This window comes from Phocoena phocoena, chromosome 1 (assembly GCF_963924675.1).
Source record: "Phocoena phocoena chromosome 1, mPhoPho1.1, whole genome shotgun sequence".
Lineage (NCBI taxonomy): Eukaryota > Metazoa > Chordata > Mammalia > Artiodactyla > Phocoenidae > Phocoena > Phocoena phocoena.
In genome coordinates this window covers 97,284,881-97,292,274 of record NC_089219.1, presented here as the reverse complement: position 1 = coordinate 97,292,274, position 7,394 = coordinate 97,284,881, and positions in this window count along the sequence as shown.

Below are 7,394 nucleotides of genomic sequence, written 5' to 3'. Positions count from 1 at the left end.
CATCCACAGTTAGAATAAAAACCCACAGCGGTCTTGGTCTCAAAGTAACCAAACCTTCCACCTGCCAAGGACAGGGTGGCGTCAGGCTAATGCAGCCACCAAGCCAGCCTGTTAAAAATACTGGTTATATAAAGAAAACATCCTCAGAAAAGAACCCCGACTAATCTGGGCTGGGCTAGAATAAACGTCTCCTGTCCTGACCTACCCCCGAGGTGATGATTTATTTCTCCCTTGAATTGCTCCCCCAGGTCGGCGTATTCACATGCTTGCTCAGCAGACCCCCAAACAGAGCGTTTTGGGTTTGCCCGGCTGTTCCATTTCCAGCCTGGTCAGTTCATGTCAGGTCCCACCGCTGGGCTTGGTCCCTCCTTCTCCCCGCCCCCTCGGCTTCCCCTTTTCCCGCTTTTTCTCTCCTTCCTCCTTTCTCCCTCTTCCTCTCCCTCCTCCTCCTGCTCTGAGATCCCCGATTGGCCTCCCTTCCAGGCTGCCTCTCACCTTACCGCCTCCTTGGCTCCCATTCCCAGGGGCCCACAGGTGTGTGTGGAAAGGGGGCAGCTTCTGATCCTGGGCCTTGAAGGAGAGACGAGGAAGGGAAGGGGGAAGAGGCACCAGCGGCACAGGTGTAGCCTTGGCAGCAGGCTGCTCTCTGATTTCTCACTGCTTTGGGGAACAAGCACGCAGGTATCACTGTGTCACCGAGAGGGAAATGGCCACGCCACTGAGTCATCTCACGAGCACCCATATCCCCAGCGCCTGCATCCAACAGGACACTGCCTCCATCCCATCATCCCACAGTGAGTGGCCCTAGCAAGGCATTTCTGGAAAAGGGTTTCTGGTGCTTTCTGTTGTGGAAGTTAGCCCTGCTCCCCGGCTCCCATCCCCCCTGCCCCACCCCACCCCCCCACCGCCGCCGCGCTCCCGTTTCCCTACATGTAAATGGGGAAGGACGCTCGTTGAGTACCATTCACCTGCCTGAGTCGGGCTAGCTCTTTCACGCATTCATCCTCCAGTGATTCCTCCTGGTAAAATTTACAGGAGATGTAGGATTATTCCCATATCCTGGATGAGAGACCATGCTCAGAGAGGTTGTCATTTGCCCAAGGTTGCACAGCTCATAAGTGGCAAAGCCAGTGGCAGCCAGAATCAGCATTCTGAGTGTGGGTAGTAAATCGATGGCAGTGGTAGTCCTGGTGCTGAGGGGCCAGTTCCTACCTGTGACTGTGTGAGGCCATAGAGCCAGTGGTCAGGAGCATGGGGCCAGGGCCAGGCTGAATGAGTTCAGGTCAAACTCAGGCTGTGAAATCCACTATCTGTGGGACCTCTGTGCCTTGATTTCTTCATCCATAAATGGGGGTGTTTAAAAGAGCCCTTTCCTCCTGGGTTTGTTCCGAGGATTAATCCACATATAGGGCTTAGAGCAGTGCTTGGCCCGCATAAGCACTGGGTGTTAGCTATCACTACTTCCAGAGGCACCAACGCTTTGATTCTGGAGGAATACCCCAGCCTCTGAGAGAAGGTTGGAGGAATGATAACTTTCACTTCAGGCAGTGCTTTAGAGGATCCAGAGGCCCCATCCACCGACTTTCTCGTTTAATCTTTACAGCTCCCTTGGATAAGGGCAGGGGTGGTTTAATTCCCAGGTCACAGATGTGAGCTTGAAGCCCAGCAATATCATGGGACATGACTGGGCCCCTATGGAAACTCCTACCAGCCTCTCTCTATATGGCTTCTTATGTGGCAGGACTTGTGCCCAAGAGTGCACACCTGAGCAACCAGACTGGCACTCAGAGAATTGGGGAGGGCATGAGGCTCATAAAAGAACACCCTGATAAAGGCTGAGAAGAAGAAAGATGGAGAAGAAACCAGGACATGAGCCCCTGGCCCTTCCAAGTGGACTCCACTGCCTATCTAAGCCATTAATGTCAGGAAGGAAAAACCCAGCTGGTCACAACCAGGGAAGCCAAAAGGAGTGGAGGGCAGTGGATGGGAGCCCTGGTGGCAGGGGAGGAGGTGGGGAGACTTGGCTGGCACAACCAAGGAGCCCAACATTCCAGGGAATTGTTCTGGACAAATTCTGAAACCAGACGTGGGTTAGAATGACAGGTATGAAAGACAAGAGTCTTCAGTGAGCAGCTAATTCATTTGCTTTCTACCCCTTCCTCCCATCCTCCCTTCCTTCCTTCCTTCCTTCCTTCCTTCCTTCAACGTTGAGCTCCTAAGCCCTGAGCAGGGGCTGGAGATAAAAGTGTTAAAAAGGTGAAGCATCCATAACTGAGTAAACAAGCAACAAGCTATACTGTGATAAGTACTATAATGGAGGGGCAAACAAGGAGCAGTGAGAGCATAAAGGAAGAATCCAAGAAGGGTTCTCAGAGGAGGTGACAGCTGTGTGGACCTTGAGGGATGAATAAGAGTTTTCCAGGAAGAGGACTCAATACTGGAATGTGGAAGGGAGCAAAAAAGAGAGAGAGGATCTTCTGTGTAGAAGCAACTCCTATTGCTTGTCACTTCAGATTTCCCTTTTGTGTTCCATTTTCTTTTTTGTTAATCAGAGCCAAAGCAGAATTCCTTATAGAGCCCTGGCCTCTAATTTACCTCACACAAGAAGCTCCTGCTTTCTTTCTCCTCTGAACAAAAAAATCATCTACCCTGTTTGGAGCTCTCTGGTGCTAGGGTTTCCTATAACAGAGAACAAGGCTCTCATTCCATAAGTTGAGATGAGGTCTAGTAATCCTATATCCTGAGAAATAAAGTATACATGGACTCTAATTTACACTAGAGTGTGGATGACTGATACAAGATACTTACCTATGCATAGATTAGAACACAAAGAGAGAGTGAAGAGAACAGAAGGACCCTGGAAGTATGTGTGTGTCATTAAAGGGGAAACAGTAGTGAGAACCCTTGACAAGGGTGGAGAAGAACCCGGGAAGAGAGATGGAGAGAGTACTAGATTAACAGTCACAGTTCAGCACACTGAGACCCAGAGGGAGAGTGGTACCCTCTGGAGCCTTCTTACTTGCCCCCTACTCTCACAATCCCACCCCCAGACTCCCTGGAAAATGATCGCTACCTCCAGTGGGGTCCTGAGAGAAAGAAGGTCCCTAACTGACCTGCCAGGAGTACGGCATTGTCCCTTCGGGGAAGAAGGCGGTCCCAAGGCGTGAGGCTGGATGCAGGTGGAGCATCGGGAAGGACGCTGGTTCCATCCTGTTCCTTGGTCCTGTGTCTGCCTGGTGGACTGAGAGGACGGCACAGGCTGGCCCCCAGGCCAACCAGCCAGCAACCTAGGAAGGGTTAAGGATCCCAGGCAGCTTCTACACCGTGCTGGTGGTGGCAGTGGCACGACTCTGCTCTCCACAGCACCTTGGGACCCACCACCCCTGGGAGGGCCACCACGGCAACAGCTAGTGTGGGAACAGGTCCTCTCGGTCTCCCTGCCTCCTGGGCTCGCCCAGGTCCTCCCGAGGGGCAGCTGGCCCGGCCTGGGCCATGAGGGAGAGGCAGGCCACCTCGTCTCTGAACGCTTCTGGGGCCGAGGGCTGAAGGCATGGAGGAAAGTCTGGTTTTGTTTGTTTCCCTTTGTTTGCTCTGAACTTTTGATCACTGACACTGCATTGGAAGTAACTGTCCTTGGACCTGGGGTCTAAAGATGAGGAATTGGGGGGAGATTTAAGGGGGAATCTCTGGGGACATTAGGAATGGAGTCGTGCCACAGGTTGAGGCATCCCAGCCTCTGGTCCCTGCAGAGGTCTCCTCGGGGCTGGTCACCTCCAGGAGGCCTGAGCGGGATCCGGAGGCTCAGAGCTCAGGAAGGAGCCCATGGGAGGTGAGGGGGGCACTGGCATGAAGGCCAAGCTGGGCCAGCAACTCCTGCCTCAAGGTTTTCCTTCTTTCCCTCCATCCCAACCTCCCCCCTCCCATCGGTCTTTCCTCTCTTCATCACCCCTTCCTGCCTCTTGCTCCCCTTGCCTTCTCTTCTTCCTCACTCTTCTTCCTTTTCCATCCACTCACTTAAACATTTCCCTGAGCACCTACTATGCAGGGAGCGCTGGGCTAAGCCCTGAGGGGGCGCCGGGGATGAATCAGCTCCCTGGGGTAGCTCACAGTCAGGGGAGGGGAATTCGACAAGCATCCAAAACACCAGGAAGAGATGGTTAAGTTCTGAAAGGAAGAGCTATGGGAACTCTCCTCTCAGTCCCTCTCTTCCAGCCCTCCTCATTATTCTAACAGTTTCTCAGGCAGGAAATGCATAATGTAAAGAGAAGAGCTTTCACGTTATTCCCCAAGGACTCCCAGGAACGCCCTAGAAGTGAGTGCCAGCCGGAGACATTTGGGAGGGATAAGGCAGGACACAGTTGAGCACTTACTCATGCCAGGCTCACCTCTGCCCCTTCATTCATTCATAAAACATTTATTTCACACGGTGCTCGGCCCCAGGTACTTACAGAAAGGCAGGCAATAGACAAATACAGTTACGAGGAAGAAAGTACCATGAAAAAAAATGAGCAGCTGCAGTGACAGAAAACAACACAGAGGTAGTGGCAGGGGGCAGGGGGCGGGGGTGGGGGAATCACCAGGGAAGAGACACTTAAAGCTGGACCCAAAGAGTGAGAACTCAGCCAATCAAAGGGGTCGGGAGAGGTGGGGCACAGTGGTCCACATGAGGGAACAGCGTGTGTAAACTACTAAAGGGGGAAGAGGCTGGTGCGCGTGAGAAAGTTTCCCGGGGGGGCAGAGGGAGGGGCAGGAATGATTTGCTGAGGCAGGAAGAGGCCTGATGAACAGCAGGGCCTTGAGGGCTCGCCTTTCTTTGAAGAAGTTTGGATTTTGTTCGAAATACAGTGGGAATCCAGCCACTGCCGGTTTTAGGCAGGGGTAGCACGATCTGATTTGTTTTAAGAAGCGCTCTCTGCCGGGTGGAGGCTGGGTGGTAGATGTCAGTGGGACCCAGGGAGACCAGGAAAGAGGAGATGAAGCCCACCTTCAGAGTTGGAGGGGAGAGAGTGGGAGATGGAGAACGTGTGAAACACATTTCAGAGCTTGGAATGATAGAACTCGCTAATGGCTTGGAATGGGGGCGGGGTATTGTTAGATATTTTAATCTACTGGTCTTTTGGCCTACCTCCCCTATTAGAATGCACGCTTCATGAGGGCAGGGATTCCATTGGTCTTGTTCACTATTGGTTCCCCAGGACAGAGTAGAGGCATTTAATACAGATGTCATGCGCGGAGAGTGAGCTGAATTAAGGAACGAGAGGGCGGGATTAATGATGACACCTCAGTTTCTGGCTCAGCCTCAGGGAGAGGAGCCACGCCCTCTCTCCACACCAGGTATTGTGATTTAGGAAGCAGAGACCCTAAGTCAGCAAAATGCACAGCCCTGCAGTTCCAGGAGACTTTTATGGAATAGCCCTAGAAGTAGGCAGGTATGGCGGGCGGGGGCCCGACAGAGCTATGGGGAAAGGAGAGGCTTCCAGCACCAACAGCAGAAGGCCCCTCTGACCTGGAGCCACAGCTGTCCTCCTGGCTCCCTCTCAGCCCACGATGCTGTGTTCAAAGCCAACTGTGGTCTCCCAGGAGAGAGCAGGTCCCAGAACCCCTGGCAGCCCTCGCCGGCCTCTGGAACAACACAGGCAGTTGCGGCATGGGTGTACTTACCACAGCCTGAGGTGACCGAGCCCGCTCGTGTGCCCCCTGTTGTGTGGGTACCAGGGTGGGCATGCTCAGGGGCCTGCAGCTGGGAGGTGAAGGCGGGTGCTCACTGTGGTGATGCTGTCGGGGACCCTGGGGGCTATAGGGGTGGGCGCTGGGTGCATGTCGTCAACACCGAGTCACTCTGGACTGGATGCACCACAGATGCCGGTCTCTGCTCCAGCCTGTGCAGAGGGGCAGGGAAGAGGCAGACAAGGAGTCTTCTACCCTAGAGTTAAGGACTTTGAGGAAAATCATGCTGGGAAAGGAGCTTATCTGAGTCCTGTTCAGAAGACCTGGGTTCTGGACCTGTCCCCACCATTAACAGCTGTGTGGCCCCATGTAAGTCAGACCATCTTAGAACTGGAAGGGGCCTTCTAATTCCACCTTCCAGGCTGAGCAGAAATTCCTGCCACGAACCCCCGGCACACGATCGTTCGGGGTGTCTCTAAACTTCCAGGATGGGAACTCCACTCCAGGACAGCCCATTCCTTCAGTTTTGTTAGGAAGCCTCTCTTTTCCAAGAGGCCTGGAAGGACCCAACACCAGAGGTTAACAGTGTCACCTCCAGGGAGGACAGTGGGATTGAGGGGGGTGATAAGGCTTCCCAGTTGATTTGGTTTGGGATGCTTTCAGTACCACGTGTTAAATTTGTAATGGCAAGGAAAACAAAAAAGTCAGGTTTTTCTTGATTTGAAGCCAATCTGCCTTCCTAACATTTCCACTTACTGGTTCTAGGTCTGCTCTTTGGGATCAGAGAATAATCTAAACCTACTTCCCCTCTGATACCCTTCAAATACGTGAACTTGATCCCCATCAAATTTCCAATAAGCCATTTCCAGGTTGAGCTGCTCCTCACGTAACTTGGTTTCCAGACCAGTCCCCATCCAAGTACCTCCCTTCTGAGCATCAGAAAATAAAACTCAGTGAGTTGCAGAAGGAAGGAACCAATCACTCCTTCAGTTGGGTGTTACCTTATGCTAATTAATTAATGAGGCTGAGAAGACATCCTTCTCCCTTTTCGGTGTGCGTGTGGCGGCATGATCAAATCACTTACTTCCTCAAGCCTTGATTATCTTACCTATAAAAGGGGAAAACAATACCTTTGCTATGAGAATCAATAGAGGTTAAGGGAATTAAAAACATTAAAAAGCACAAATCTATACTTTAGGTATGATGACCTAGAAGCCTCATTCCATTTAGACAGCAGCTAAGTGTAGGGCTCACAGAGCCAGACGGCTTGGGTTCAAATCCCAGCTTTACCGCTTATTGGCTGTGTGACCTTGGAGAAATGACCTAACATTGCTGTGCTACAGTTTTCTCCTCTGAAACAAGGATGATGATAACACCAAGCTCGGGATGGGTGTTTAGGAGCATTAGATGTATTGCCTGGCACTTAGTAAAGGTTAGCTGTTTGGTATTATCACCCCGACTCTTATTCCTTCACAGGGAGATAAGGGGCTCACCGAAACGAGGCGAATTCATGGTACCTATCTGAAACGTGAGGCCATCAAACCAAACCGGTCATTTGTCATTGGAGAGAGTTGCTCCCCCAGCCAAATATTTGTAAACAATGTTTTGTGCTAGGCGCTGTGCTGAGGGTGTCACAGGCCCTGCCTCACTGAACTCTCCCAATAGCTGCATGAGGTAGATACCATTATTGCTCCCATTTTACAGATGAGGAAATAGAGGTTCACACA